At 43.2% G+C, this 16,039-nt stretch overlaps 1 protein-coding gene across 3 annotated transcripts in view; it reads right to left on the bottom strand.

Moving 5' to 3' along the window:
• LOC127572107 (rho guanine nucleotide exchange factor 4-like) overlaps positions 1-16,039 on the bottom strand; it is a 351,573-nt gene that overhangs the window by 120,739 nt on the left and 214,795 nt on the right. The gene's annotated exons all lie outside the window — the stretch shown is intronic.

The following is a 16,039-nucleotide window of genomic DNA, read 5'->3' as shown; positions in this document are numbered from 1 at the left end:
AGAACAGTGGAGGTAATATTAATATTGAGGAAGATAAAAATAAATTTTGAAAATTTATATTTTTGGAGCAAATTGCCAGTTTGGAGAGAAGATAGTAAGTCTTTTGATATCCAGTATTGCTTCACTGCAGCGGAGATTCTTCACAATATATTTTTTGTCAATGGCACAGTAAAACTATCGCTTTTAATTTTCTCTTCCTCATTTATGTGGGGGGGGGGTAACAACAGGTCTTTCAAACACAGGAATGGCCAACTATTTATAGTGGAATCAGATGGAGTGTACAACTCCCATCTATAGAAGGTATGGGAGTTTGTAACACACTGATTAAATAGTCTCCTCCTGCACAAACCCAGGAGCAGGAATTTGGAATCGAAAGATTGATTATGTTTTGCCAGTATTTAGTTTGCTTTGCTTAGTGGCAAAGTCAGCACTTTAGTAGGTTAGTAATGCTTTGTAGGTTAGATATATGCTTTGGACATTGCGATTGTGTTTCTTTGCAAAAAGGTTTTGGTGATGAGTAACCCTAACCCTAGGAATTGCTCCACAGCATTTTCTTTAGGTGTTAAAACAGAATTACGGTCATCCTAACGCTGCTGGTGGAAGCTGAGTAAAGAATAAGAACTTCAGTTGCAAGACTGACAGAACAGCCTTGCCAGGTTTCCATGTGTTGGAATTTTTGAGGTGAAGCCAAACTCACTATTTTAATCTCAGTAAAATAAAATCAGTTGATCATTCACAACAGAGTACTGATGAGGCCACCAACTTGAAAAGGGGCAAGAACTTCAATGCCTCACTTGCTGGAAAAGGGACATGTGAACAGGCAGCTACCAAGGACAAAGAACAGGTATGTAACTTGTGGCACCACACAAAATGCTGGAGGAACTCAGCAGGTCAGGCAACATCTATGGACGAAAATGGACAGTCAACGTTTCAGGTTGAGACCCTTCACCTGGACTGAAAGGTAGAGGGGAGATAGACAGTAATAAAAAGGTGGAGGGAAGGGGTTCAGCAGGAGCTAGTGAGCAAGAGGTGGATTCAGGTGAGGAGGAGTGACAGGTAGATGGAGGAGGGAAGAGTGGAAGTAGTGACAGAAGCTGGGAGGTGATAGGTGGAGGCGACAGAGGACTGGAGATGATGGAATCTGACAGGAGAGGAAGGTAGAGCATAGAATCAAGAGAGCGATGTGGGGAGAGCAGATGGAGTGAGTGGAGGAGCAGAAAGAGACAGGGCGATGGGGGCTGAGGTGAGTGTAGGAAGAACTGGATGGATCGCGAGGAGAGAGAAATGGGACGGAGGGCTGGGGCTGGCTGAGAGGCGATCAGGGGCATAGACCTCACCAGTAATCATTAAGCATGTTAAGAATCCATATGTAAGCATATATCTTTGTGTCCCTCCAAAAGCAGTCAAATTTAAATTCTTGCGCTCACCTCTGTCTTGTAGTAAAACCTGGCCTAATAAGGGCAAAGTGACTGATCTCAAAGCCAAAGCCAGTTACTATCCATAAGCTGACCAGGAAGTTAACTCAGATGTATGTAGGAATAGAATGGGTATACAGTGTCCTGATGAAATGTCACTGACCTGAAACACTAATTCCTTATGTTTCTTCTTCCACAAATGCTGCCTGATCTGCTGAGCATTTCCGGCATTTTCTGTTTTTTTATTTCTGATTTCCAGCATCTGCAGTATTTTGGTTTTGTATTGGTATTCCCTTGTTATGTGTTATCTGGAATAATTATCTGGAGTAGATTGATTAAAGATGAGAGCTGATTACCTCCATCACTTTGTGGTCAATTTCTGAGTGTAAAATAAAGCAGCTTCATGATCATTATCTTGCTTCATCTTATTAAGTATTTTTGATAAGGTATCTTGATGAGATATCTTTATTAGTCACATGTACATCGAAGCACACAGTGAAATGCATCTTCTGCTCAGAGCGTTCTGGGGGCAGCCCACAAGTGTCACCATGCTTCTGGCGCCAACATAACATGCCCACAACTTCCTAACCTGTACGCCTTTGGAATGTGGAAGGAAACCGGAGCACCCGGAGGAAACCCACGCAGACACGGGGAGAACGCACAAACTCCTTACAGATAGTGGCTGGAATTGAATCTGGGTCGCTGGCGCTGTAATAGCGTTACGCTAACTGCAACACTACTGTGCCTGCCTAGGTGTTGTTAAAGTTATAAAATAACCATTATAGAAAATGAGCTATTCAATTCAGATTACAAGGGTTCACTATTGTTACCCTCCTGGGTTATACCACAATGTAGTTTGTCATTGGATGATATTGAAACACTTCTTAATATAACTACCTGGAAAATGTATTTCATTGTGTTGGATTTTTCAATGTTATCTGATCAAGAACCAATGTACCCCAGAGCATGGAATGGATGCAACAAACTACATTCAATGTTTTCCCAGTGTCAGACATGCACCAAATTATAATCATTTGAAGCCCTACCAATCTACATGAGAGTTGTCAGATTCAGAAGGCAACTATTGTTCGGCAGCCACTAAAAGCAAGGGACACAACCTGTTAAGTTTTGTGTTCAAGTCCACTTGGTTCAAAATGAGGCATTTCACAAGGAAGCTCCAAAACCCAGCTCTGACACCTCCCAAAGCGCTCAGACTGTGCTCAAAATAGCAAAGTGAAGTTTTAGGACCGTAGCAGTTAATATAACATTATTACAGCGCCAGCGATCAGGGTTCAATTGCCACTGCTGTAAGGAGTTTGTACGTTCTCCCTGTGACTGCGTGGGTTTCCTCCGGGTGCTCCATTATGGAAAATGAGCTATTCAAAAACATATGGGTTAGCAGGCTAACATGGGCATTATTGGGTGGCGCGGGCTCGTTGGGCTGGAAGGGCCTGTTACCGTGCTGTATAAATAAAGTTGAAAGTTTAACCACTGAGGAACTCACTCAATTGATGCATCAGTGCTCCCTCTTCTCAGGACTCTCTTCTTAGCCAGATGAAGCGCAGATTCCCAGAAGGCTCCCCTTCCAGTCTAGCTGACTCTCCTCATATTTTTGGTAGTTTCTGTGTCAATGGCCAGGAAGCATCAATGGAGAAAAGCAGGCAGTCAACGTTTCTGACCCAAAACGTTGACCGCTTGTTTTTTTCCTTGGATAATGCCTGGTCTGCTGAGTTCCTCCAGCATCATTGTGTTTTTCATCTAGATTCCAGCATCTGCAGTCCTTTGTTTCTCTCTGTGTCAATGCAGGCTATGATGTAAGAACCCTTTTTATTATCAATTATTGACTTGATCTGTGGAGTGGTTATGGGTAATCATCTATAGGAGGGGCATGTTTGTGAATATGTATTCTTGTTCTGTGTATGCGGGTCTTCCTCATGTGCTTCTTTCAGAGACATTGGAGTACTTGCCATGTCCTCTCCAGCCTCCCTCTCCTCCATGGCAGCCATAACGTGTGTGGCTGGTGTTCAACTGTCTTGGGAAGTGTGCCTTTTCTGAGTTCTGCTTGATATTTGATAGCAGCAACAATAAATTGGGAATGGTCCCATTAGAGGGCAGCTTACAATTTTACACTTTCAAGTGGAGAACATACTGACTCTTTTGGACACCTGCTTGGAGCCAACTTTGCAATATTTTGTGGGGGGGAGAAATTTAATTTGGCACCTTAGCTGCACATTGATGATTTAATGCATCAAAGAAGGTGAAATCTAATTTCTCCAGATTAATGCACCAGACTTTTATGTGGCATCTTTTCAAAAGCCTTCTGAAAATCTAAATATACTACATCTCCAGAGTCAACATAGGGGAGCCTGTAGATGTAATGGCTTTTCAGAAGGCATTGACAAGGTGATACATATAAGTTTGGTGTATAAGGGAGCTCATGGAATTAGAAGTGTGTTAGTATGGATTGAACATTGGCTATTGCAAAGAAAAAAGATGGGTCAGAATAAATGGACCTTTTTCAAGCTGGATGTAACTAGCAGTGTGCCCTCAATTGTTTACAATTTATATTAATGATTTGGAGGGGGCAGAGCATAAGTTATCTAAGTTTGCCCTTGACACAAAAATAGGTGGGAGGACATGTTGCGATGAGGATATTTGGACTTGACAACAGGATATATGTGGATAGAATGGGAACAAACTTAGAGAAGCATTTAATCTAAATGGTGAGAGTTCTGAGATGCAGAGAGTCCTCATGCATGATTCATGAAAGGCTAGCATGCAGGTGCAGTTTGTAATTAGAAGAGATGAATACAAAACTAGGGATGTTTTGCTTCAGTTATATAGGACATTGTTAAGTCCACGTCTGGAATACTGTGCATAGTATTAGCGTCCTTAATTAAGGAAGGATGTTCATGAATTCAATGCAGTTCATTTGAGGTTTATTTGACCAATACCTGGAATGAGCAAGTTGTTGCATGAGCAAAGGTTGAACAGGTTAGGCCTGTATTCACTGGAGTTTAGAAAAGCGAAGGGGACACAGTTGCGCAGCCGGTAGGGCCGCTGCCTTGTAGATCCAGTGACCTGCGTTCAGTCCTGGATCAATGAATTTGCACATTTTACCTGTGACTGCATGAGTTTCCTTGGGCTGCAATGGCTTTCTCCCACATTAGGTTAATTGGACATTGTAAATTACCCTGAGTGCAGGTGCCTGGTTGGAAAATTAGGGAGCTGTTAACGGGTCCTCATTGTGTAGATGTGTGATAGAATCTGGAGGACACAGAATTAATGGGAATGTGGAAAGAATAAAATAAGTTAGTGTAAAAATGTGTGCTTGCTGGTTAGCATGGACTCAGTGGGCCTGTCTCCATGGTGGATCACATTGTCTTCATGATTTAATTGAAACATAGATCATGAGGGGTCTTGACAGGATGGATGTTGAGAGGATGCTTCCTCTTGTCAGAGAATCAAGAACTTGAGGTCATTGTTTAAAAGTAAGGGCTTTCGCATTCAAGAAATATGAGCTGAATTTTGTCTACCTCTGAGGGCTGTATCTTTGAAACTCCCTTCCTCAAAGGACAGTGGAAGCAGAATCTCTGAATCTTCTTAAGGCAGAGCCACACAGATCCTTGATAAGTGAGAGGGTGATAGTTAAGCTGGAGTAGGCAGCAACGTGGAGCTGAAGTTACAATCACATTAATCATGATCTTATTCAATGGTGAGCGTGCTTGAGGAGCCAGGTGGCCTACCCCTGCTCCGACTTCTTATGGCAGGCAAAGTATTGTAGCAGTTAGCATAACGCTATTACAGCGCCAGCAACCCGGGTTCAATTCCCACCACTGTCTGTAAGGAGTTTGTACGTTCTCCCTGTGTCTGCGTGGGTTTCCTCCGGGTACTCCGGTTTCCTCCCACATTCCAAAGACATACGGGTTAGAAAGTTGTGGGCATGCTATGTTGGTGTCAGAAGCGTGACGACACTTGCAGACTGCCCCCAGAACACTCTATGCAAAAAGATGTATTTCACTGTTTTGATGTACATGTGACTACACGAAGATTTGGGGAAACTGAAAACAAGTGATGGATCAACTTTCTGGCAATACTTAAGCTGGCTGCCTGGTTTCCCTGTGGTAATACTATAATGTGGCTAAACAGGATCTTCACCCTTCTGATAGAATTTCAGTTTACCAGTGGGTTGACTAATTGACTGTAACCGCACAAGCTTAGCAAATTAAAATTGAATAAATTACAGCTCATTTCTAAAAGTAAGTCAACTTCTAGAATCCTTGGTAATGTTCCTAAGCTCCTGTTGCAGAGGAAGACATGTTGAATTGAATTGTGGCTTCGTGCCCATTTGCCACAGTGAACAATGTGAACTCCAAGCAATCAAATCTTGAGCAAAACCTTTCGATGGGCTTCCAACAGACAGTGTAGCTTTTATATTTCAAATGTTCATTATCTTTCAAATGAAGAAACAATGTTGAGGGTTTGAAGTCCACCTCAAACTTTTCTATGACTCCTTCTATTGTAGATATGCTGTTGGCTCACTTAGATTCCAGTAGAAAACTTGCTCAGTTACATTACATCGATACATTAAGAACAGTTTACATATCTATATTACTGAACTTCAAAATTGGGCTGTACACCAATTTAGGACATAGATGGCCTGATGTAATACTTTTCTTTTCTTCATCCACACACGCAGGACTTTCCCATTCTATACTATAAACAAGAATTCACAATAGCTGGAAACAAAACCTGAAGGAGGAATTGCATTCTAAGAATGTGACAGGATACCAATTGCATGCATTCTTGAAAGCAACTATGATACCAAGGTGAGTGGTTTTACTGATGAGCTGCAGGAAGCAGCTGGAGGTGTGCAGGGCAAGTTTTATTACATAGAGTGTAGCAGGTGCCTGGAATGCGTTGCCAGGGGAGATGGTGGAAGCAGACACGACAGTGGCGTTTAAGAGGCATTTAGACAGACACATGAACATGAAGAGAATGGATGGATATGGATCATGTGTGGGCAGATGGGATTAGTTTAATTTGGTGTCATGGTCAGCACAGACATCGTGGGCCAAAGAGCCTGTTCCTCTGCTCTACTGTTCTATGATGCATGTCATAAATATTTTAAATTAGTAAACTGGGGAGATCAGTTTCCAGACAAGAGAGTGTGACTAGTTTGGAAATGGAAGTCAGGAGCTTCCCTCAAGCAGTGGAGCACATTCCTGCCCTCTACAAAATGGATAATTTACATTCATGAGTTTAGCTGTAATCGGCAAATGATTCCTTTGCAACATGCCTGTGTATAGAGCTTGACTATTTACTACAATTTTCAACATCCATCAAGTTGTTCCTTGAAAATATTTAGCCTGGGTGGCACACTGGTGCAGCTTGTAGAACCTAGACTCAATCCCAGTCTCTGATGCTGTCTGTGTGGAGTTTGCATGTTCTCCCCTTGACCACATGGGTTTCCTCTGGGTGCTCTGGTTTTCTCCCACATCCCAAAGACTTGTGAGTTGGTAGCTTAATTCGCCATTGTAAATTGCTGCAAGTGTGAAGGTGAATGGTAGAATCTGGGGGGAGTTGGTGGGAATATGGGGAGAATAAAATTAGTGTAAGATTAGGGTAAATGTGTTTGATAGAGTGGACGGTATGCTGAAGAGCCTGTTTCTGTGCTCTGTGGCTCAAAGACATTTGAAAAGGAAAGGACAGTACTGTTGCACTGATTTACAAAGGACAAAGTGTTACAGTCTATTTGATTAAAGGTTTCCTCCAACTGTACCAACTACCAAGACCACAGACCATTCTTCTTCAGGCAAGTAATGGAGAGGTGCATTGTACAGTTATATTTGGAGTGCTTGGTTTCAGCTATGAATTTAACTTTTGGAACCACTCATATTTAGGATCCCCATATCTCATTGCTGCTCTGAATTTGTTTAGAGCAAGAGCAGAAATATTTGTGGTGATCTTTGAGTGGGCTGGAACTTCCCTGGTAAATCTTTGAGCTTTTCTGGAGGATATAGAAGACTATTGTTGCATAGAAAAGGGGTTGTTTAGTACACGACGTGGACCTGAGCCTCTTAACAGCCACTGAAAATTGTTCCCATGCATCAAATAAATTGGATAGCCAATTTTATGAGGCTTGAAATTGGAACAGAAATAAATTTGAAGAGGCAGATGCAACAGGTATAATTTAATGTTCAATAACATTCTCAAACTGTGGTAAATATTACAATAAATCTGAGTTTACACCAGCCGTTCTTTCCCCATAGCTTCTTTATGACCTTACAGAGAAAAGTTATTGATTTTTTTAACAATTGTCAATCTTGAGTTTATTCAATTTGTTATCAAATAAATAGATGGTAATGGATATCAAGGATTGAAGGAAAGCAATGATTCGAATCAGATGACTTTATAAAACATGAGAATGAATTTGCCACATTTTTCAGGAGTTATTTTAAGGTTCCTAATACATGTTGGGAAGTATATTCCCTGGTGTGGATCAGAACATCCTGGGTGATGTTCTTTCTGTGCTGAGTTAAGTGTTGGTGGAAGACTGTGAGTTCATTTTCATTCCAAAGAATGGAGTGTGTAATTTAGACTGAGACCCTGGGGTGGTACTGAGGGAGTACTGTACCTTTATCACTTTAGTTACAAATGAAGGACATTTTATTATGCAACTTCTTCACCCATGTTTGCAACTGAAACAAAAATTGTAAATGTGTTGGGTCCAATTAATTTTTGCATTTCCCTGGACTTTCAGTCTTCCTTAGCCATTCTCATTCCTGCACTTCAGCTTCAACAAGCTCTGGGGCTTATCTACCAAACAAATGGGAACCTGTTCAATCTGCATCACCTCCACTCTAGAACCACCATCACTCCAACCCAGGAATATGTGGAAAGATCGAATATAATTTTATTGACTAGCAAAAGGGTTCAAGGGGCAGAAAGGTTTCTTTGTTTTATTTCTACTGGTACTTAAGCAAGATGACTTTTTGCAAGCTGCTCTCTGCACATCTATTCATTACTTCTATTGTAAATCATTCTACTACCTCGATGTATTGGTGTGGTGAAATGGTCTGCATGGATGGCGTGCAAAACAAAGTTTTTCATTGTACCTCGGTACGTGTGACAATAATAAGCCAATTACCAATTTCTGAGATTGGGACCCGGGAGGGGTGAGGAGGGGGCACACTCATACAGGTCTGAGCTGTGCCTGGTAGGGGAAGAAAATGGGTGTTTAGAGCCAGCATTTTTAGAAAAAGAAACCGGGAGACTTAGGAAAACGTCTGTTCAGAGTTTGCTTAGGGGGAGATTGGGAATGGGATTGACAATTGCGACATCTGGGAGGGGCGAAAATCAAGAATCGGCTGGATCAATGATTGTCATCAGGGAGGGGTAGACTGGGGACAGGGATTTGGCTGATTGCAGGGTTAGGGAACAGGCTGGAGTTTGGAGGTTGATGGGGGGCTGGGGGTAGTCAGTGCAGTGAATGCAGGAGGGAGTGGAGGCCAAAGGATGAAGACAAGTGACTGACTTGCTGGCAGTTTGACGCAGCACTGGCAGTACCACATTGGCCCAATGGTGGAACCCCCATGAATGTTTCCCTGCAGTGTTCCAAAAGGAGCTTTGTACAGGGAATGATGCCAGTCCATGCCTCCCTGGCACAGAAATTGTATTAGGGACGCAGGGCTGGAGAGCTGTGAAACACGCAGAAGAGAGAGTTATCACCTCTCTTCTTGGTGGAAAAAAGTAACCTTGAATTGAACAGAGCTGAGCAAAACATGATACAATTGAATTTCCATACAGATAACCTGTAAGGCTGTTCTCTGCATGCCTAGTTTATTCTTTTGATGGCTTTTCCAGGACACCTTATTTGGAATCATATTCCCTTGTAATGTTCCACAATTATTTTGGTGATACATTGTGGAATCCTTCATAAAATCCTTCAGCATGGAAGTAGGCTGTTCTGCCCATCATAACACTGCTGAAATTTAATACTGCATTATGTCATGGGATGAGGGCTTATTTAGTTTTCGTTAGAGGCACAGTAGTGTAGCAGTTAGTGCAAAGCTATTACAGCGCCAGCGACCTGGGTTCAATTCCAGCCGCTGTCTGTACAGAGTTTGTACGTTCTCCCCGTGACTGCGTGGGTTTCCTCCTGGTGCTCTGGTTTTCTCCCACATTCCAAAGATGTACAGCTTAGGAAGTTGTGGGCATGCTATGTTGGCACCAGAAACATGGCGACACTTATGGACTGTCCTCAGAACACTCTATGCAAAAGATGCATTTCACGGTGTGTTTCGATGTACAGGTGACTAATAAAGATATCTTATCTTATCTCTTATCTAATTATAACAAGTACACCAGTAACACTAGTGAGAGTAAGAATAGGTTGATTTGGCAGAAAAATGTGTGGCTGAGGAGTTGGTGAAGGGGCAGAGTTTCCAATTTTTGGTTATTGGGATCACCAGATCATTGGTCATCAGATCATTGGGATCTCTTCTGGGGAAGGTGCAACCTGTACAAAAGGGACAGGTTACACCTGAACTGGAGGGGGACCAATATTCTTGCGGGCAGGTTTGCTAGAGCTGTTGGGGAGGGTTTAAGCTAGTTTGGCAGAGGAACCCAAATGATAGGTCAGAGGTTGATGCATTTAGTGTACAAGTAGATGCAGCATGTAGAAAGACTGTGAGGAAGATTAGGTAGTTTAAGGGGCAAATTTGCAGTCACTTGGATGGGCTGAAATGTGCCTACTTTAATGCGAGAAGTATCAGGAACAAGAGTGATAAACTTAGGGCATGGGTAAGTACGTGGAACAACGACGTGGTGGCTATTACAGAGACTTGGCTGTCAGAAGGGCAGGAATGGCTGCTCGATATTCTGGGTTTTAGATGTTTCAAAAGGGACAGGGACAGAGGTGAAAGAAGTGGGGGAGTGGCTTTGCTGATCAGGGACAGTGTCACAGCTGCAGAAAGGGAGGACGTCCTGGAGGGATCGTCTACTGAGTCAGTGTGGGTGGAAGTGAGAAACAGAAAGGGAGCGATCACTCTATTAGAAGCATACTAGAGACCGCCACTAGCAGCAGAGATGCTGAGGAGCAGATCGGGAGGCAGATTTTGGAGAGGTGCAAAAATAACAGGGTTATTGTCATGGGTGATTTCAACTTCCCTAATATTTATTGGCACCTCCATAGTGTAAAGGGGATAGATGGGGCAGGGTTTGTTAGGTGTGTCCAGGAAGGATTCTGTGTCAGGACAGGCCGATGAGAGGAGAGGCCATACTGGACCTGGTACTAGGCAATGAGGCTAATCAGGTTTCAGATCTCTTGGTGGGAGAGCATTTTGGAGACAGTGACCATAACTCCTTGACCTTTACCATAGCTTTGGAGAGGGATAGGAGCAGATGATATGGGAAAGTACTTAATTGGGGGAGAGGGAATTATGATGCCATTAGGCAGGAACTTTGGAGTGTAAATTGGGAACAGTGTTCTTGGGGAAGTGCACAACGGAAGTGTGAAGGTTATTTAGGGAGTACTTGCATGGGCTTCTGGTTTGTCCCATTAAGGCAAGGTAAGGATGGTAGAGTGAAGGAACCATGGTTGACAAGAGACGTAGAATACCTTGCCAAGAGGAAGAAAGAAGCTTACTTAAGGTTTAGAAAGCAAGGATCAGACAGGGTTACAAGATAGCCAAGAAGGAGCTTAAGAATGGACTGAGGAGAGCTAGAAGGGGGCATGAGAAGGCCTTGGCGGGAAGGATTAATGAAAACCTCAAGGTGTTCGACATGAATGTGAAGAATAGGAGGATGACTAGAGTGAGGGTAGGACTGATCAGGGATAAAAGAGGAAGCATGTGCCTGGAGTCGGAAGAGGTAGGGGAGGTTCTTAATGAGTACTTTGCTTCAGTATTCACCAGTGAGAGAGACCTTGACTTTTGCAAGGATGGCGTACAACAAGCTGATATGCCAGGGGATGTCAACGTGAGGAAAGAGGATGTGCTGGAACTTTTGAAAAACATTAGGATAGATAAGTCCCCGGGGCAGGACGGGATATAGCCAAGATTATTACAGGAAGCGAGGGAAGAGATTGCTGTGCATTTGGAGATGATCTTTGCATCCTCACTGGCCACAGGAGTAGTGCCAGATGATTGATGGGTGGCAAATGTTGTTCCTTTGTTCAAGAAAGGGAGTAGGGATAACCCTGGGAATTACAGGCCAGTGAGTCTTACTTCAGTGCTGGGCAAATTATAGGAGAAGATTCTTAGAGACAGGATTTATGGGCATTTGGAGAAGCATAGGCTGATTAGGGACAGCCAGCATGGCTTTGTGAGGGGCAGGTCGTGCCTCACGAACCTAATTGAATTCTTTGAGGATGTGACAAAACACATTGATGAGCAGTGGATGTGGTGTACATGGATTTTAGTAAGTTGTTTGATAAGGTTCATTCAGAAAGTCAGGAGATATGGTATGGAGGGAAACGTGATCGTGTGCATTCAGAATTGGCTCACTCATAGAAGACAGAGGGCGGTTGTAGATGGAGCATATTCTGCCTGGAGGACAGTGACCAGAGGTGTTCCTCAGGGATTTGTTCTGGGACCTCTGCTCTTTGTGATTTTTATAAATGACTTGGATGAGGATGTGGAAGGGTGGGTTAGTAAGTTTGCAGATGACATGAAGGTTGGTGGTGTTGTGGATTGTGTAGAGAGTTACTGTCGGTTACAACAGGACATTGATAGGATGCAGAGCTGGGCTGAGAAGTAGCAGATGAAGTTCAACTCAGAAAAGTGTGAAGTGATACACTTTGGAAGATCGAATTTGAAGAAGGTTAATGGCGGGACTGTTAGCAGTGTGAAGGAACAGAGGGATCTTGGGGTCCATGTCCACAGATCCCTCAAGGTTGCCACGCAGGTTGATAGGATTATTAAGAAGGTGTATGGTGTGTTGGCCTTCATTAGTCACGGTATTGAGTTCAAGAGCCACGAGGTAATGTTGCAGCTCTATAAAACTCTGGTTAGACCACATTTGGAGTATTGTGTTCAATTTTGGTCAACTCATTATAGGAAGGATATGGAAGCTTTAGAGAGGATGCAGAGGAGATTTACCAGCATGTTGCCTGGATTGGAGAGCATGTCTTATGAGGACAGGTTGAGCAAGCTGGGGCTTTTCTTTTTGGAACGAAGGAGGATGAGAGGTGACTTGATAGAGGTGCACAAGGTGATAGGAGGCATAGATCGAGTGGACAGTCAGACACTTTTTCCCAGGGTGAAAATGGCTAACACGAGGGGGACATAATCTTAAGGTGATTGGAGGAAGGTATAAAGGGGATGTCAGGGGTAAGTTTTTTACACAGAGAGTGGTGGGTGCATGGAACATACTGCCGGCAGAGGTGGTGGAGGCAGATACATTAGGGACATTTAAGAGATTCTTAGATAGGCACACAAATGATAGAGAAATGGGGGGGAGGGGGGGTCTATGTGGGAGGGAAGGGTTAGATAGATCTTAGAGCAGGATAAAATGTTGTGGGCCGAAGGGCCTGTACTGTGCTGTAATGTTCTATGTAACATGTGATTGCTTTCTACGAATCTCTGATGTGCTCACTGATAACCTATTGCAATGTCTCAGTCTGTATATATCTCATCAAATAAGTCACAAACCTCACTCTCTGATAAAGAATGGAAGATAGATTAAGTACTTACTTATACTCAGCTGTAAGGTTATAGTTGGGAGTAACTGACACGTCACTGTCGGAAGCGACCAATCTTATTGTGGGACAGTAGATCCAAGAATAATAGAGTACACCATTCTTTTTTTTTGTTTGGAGCATATGGGCAAGGCCAACACTTAATGCCCACTCCTAACTGGGTATTAAGTGTTTCACTTGTGCCCTCTTGGTGAAAATATTCTTAGAGTTCTGTAATACGACCGGGAACCTAGTATTCCTGGTGAAACACAGACTGAGTTTTGGTGAGCAAATATTGGTTAATCGCAGTGTTGATCACCTTGGTGATGATTGAGAATATTTGTAACTACATACATAGGATTTATGGCACAGAAAGAAGCCACTTAGCTCAAACAGACCATGCACTTATGCTCCACGCGTGTCTTCCCCCTACCCTTTCCTCATCTAAATCTATCACCGCAGCTCTCTATCCCCCTTCCTCTTAGGCTAGTCTAGCATCCCCTGAAATATACCCATGCTATTTGCCTCAACTACTCTCCATGAGAGCAAGTTCCATTTCCCATCACCGCTTTGGGAAAAAAAAATCTTCTGATTTCCTAATTAGATTTCTTGGTGACTAACTGTACTTCAATTGACGACTGTCAGCTTAAAATGACTGCAAAGCAATTCAGGAAAATCTGAGAAGCATTGTGTTTGTGATTTTAAATGTGACTTTCAGTGGTATGTGGATGAAGCAATAAGTTAGAATCATTAGTTGGACGATCTTTGGCTAGAGTGCGCCATCTATAGGTACATCACTGCCAATAAAATGTTTCTGATAAACTAGAGGCACAACCACTTGAGCATCCTGAACTTATCTCTCCAGACTCCAGAAACAGACATTCTAATCTGATCTGTCATGACAAGAGGTTTTTAGATGGACTGAGGAAGAGATTTATGGATGTGTTCAAAGCTTCCTCGAAGCAATGCAGCATATTTCCCTAACTCTTGAGAACCTCTGGCTCCTCACAGCTCAATGTGGAGAAGGAGCATTTGGGATGGTTTTGAGAACCTCGAGTCCATGCATTGGGAGCACAAAGAAGCCCTGCATAAGTGGCAAAAGGAGTGCACCATCTAACAAACTACTGACCTGCCTGCCCCATGTGTGGGAGTGTCTAGTGCTCCCCTCATGACCTCAGAATCTACAGAACCAGAGAGGAAGAAAGTCACGCTCAATCCTGTGGGACTGCTTAAGAAGAATAGGGCTAATTTGGGTTCACCTATCTCACAGTGTTACTGCTCCTCTCCTCCTTTAAACTGTGTTATAATAAAGTTACAGCTGTATCTGATAAAACAATACACATGGGAGATGCAGTTGGTATCATGTGAAAGAGTTTGCTGTTGGATCAGGGTAACAAGGTATTCAGTGGGATGTGCGACTGTACACAGTGGGGTAGTGTTGGCCAAAGTGGAAATCAATGCTGTCAAGACAGGCAAAGGCACGCAGAAGGTGGCACAAAGGGAATGCATCAGGAGTGATCAGTTAACATTTATTCACATATGGCTTACCTTGATTTAAACATTTGTTTCAGAATGTTCATTTTTGCATCATGCTCAAGCAGCTACTGTAATTTTCAACAAGAGTGGGGAGGAAAGGGTGGGATTGTACATGAATGGGAAATTAGTGATGTGTTTACTAGCATCACAGATAGATAAGTGGTCGAGGAGCAACCTACTCAGAAAGGGATTGCAAAGCCTGCCTTTTCCTATCCCTTTCTCCTTCTCGTGCTCCTGGCACAGATTGTGTGGTGGTGCTCAATAACTGCAAACCACCAAGTGCCGGCAACTGCTCTCCTGAGTATTACAGGGCACCTCTAGAGCACAGAGCTGTAGATGCAGCACAGCAACAGTCGGGTCTATCACGTTCCTTGCCTGGGATTGGGTACCAGAGTCATCGCCCCTCTGGAGCATCTAGCCCTTATCTGGAGTGGGCACCTTTGGTTTGTCAAATGCAATAGTGCACTGCAGGAGAATGAGGCATCATGACTGTTACCACAATATTGGCCACTAACTACCAATGGTCACACACCCAGCTGGATGCTGAAGGTGTCAAACCCCTTTCAGTTGTGGCATGTCAGAACTGAAAGGATTATCACCATAGGGAAGCCTGCCAACTTCCCAAATCTAAGTGTGTTTCCTCTACATACTGATCCCCAACAATACACTCTATGAACAGACAGGATCATTGATCTATCTTACGCAAGATGTTGCAAATATCTCTGGTTCCATCTAAGCACATAAAGGTTCTTGGTTAAGTTGATCTTGGCAGGCACTTGGATTGAGTTTGCAGTTGTGAATGCAGCATACGGCAGATTTCAATGAGGCAAACCTCATCAAACAGCAGACATCCCAAAAACTGAGGTTCAGCGATGAGAATTATTCCCTGAATCCCTTGGCAGATATGGCCTCCTCTCACAAGTCCATCCTCTCCCTCCTCCAACAGTTTACCCTACCCTGCAAGCCCTCTGCTCAGTCTTCCAGTCATGCCGTACTCCACGGGATGTGCCTGGTATTACAGACGTGCCTTGTAACTACAGTTTCATGCAGAAGTCCACTTTACTCTGTACTGTTATTGTTTTTACCTGTACTACTTCATTGCACTCTGTACTAACTCAATGTAACTGCGCTGTGTGATGAATTGACCTGTACGATCAGTTTGTAAGACAAGCTTTTCACTGTACCTCGGTACAAGTGACAATAATAAACCAATACCAATACCAATACCAAGCCTTAGATATCAGAACAAGTCTTTCAGTTGCACCATCCTATGGACTTGGCAAATTTGAGGATCTATCAAATACAACCAAGCTCTTGTAATATCAAAGTAACATTGAATAATAATCAGTGAGTAACCTGCATGCAGAAGATGATTTCTTCAAGTTGCACTCGAGAAGCATCATTCCTG

The sequence above is a fragment of the Pristis pectinata genome, chromosome 6 (genome assembly GCF_009764475.1).
Source record: "Pristis pectinata isolate sPriPec2 chromosome 6, sPriPec2.1.pri, whole genome shotgun sequence".
Classification (NCBI taxonomy): domain Eukaryota; kingdom Metazoa; phylum Chordata; class Chondrichthyes; order Rhinopristiformes; family Pristidae; genus Pristis; species Pristis pectinata.
This window is presented reverse-complemented; position numbering and strand designations above follow the sequence as displayed.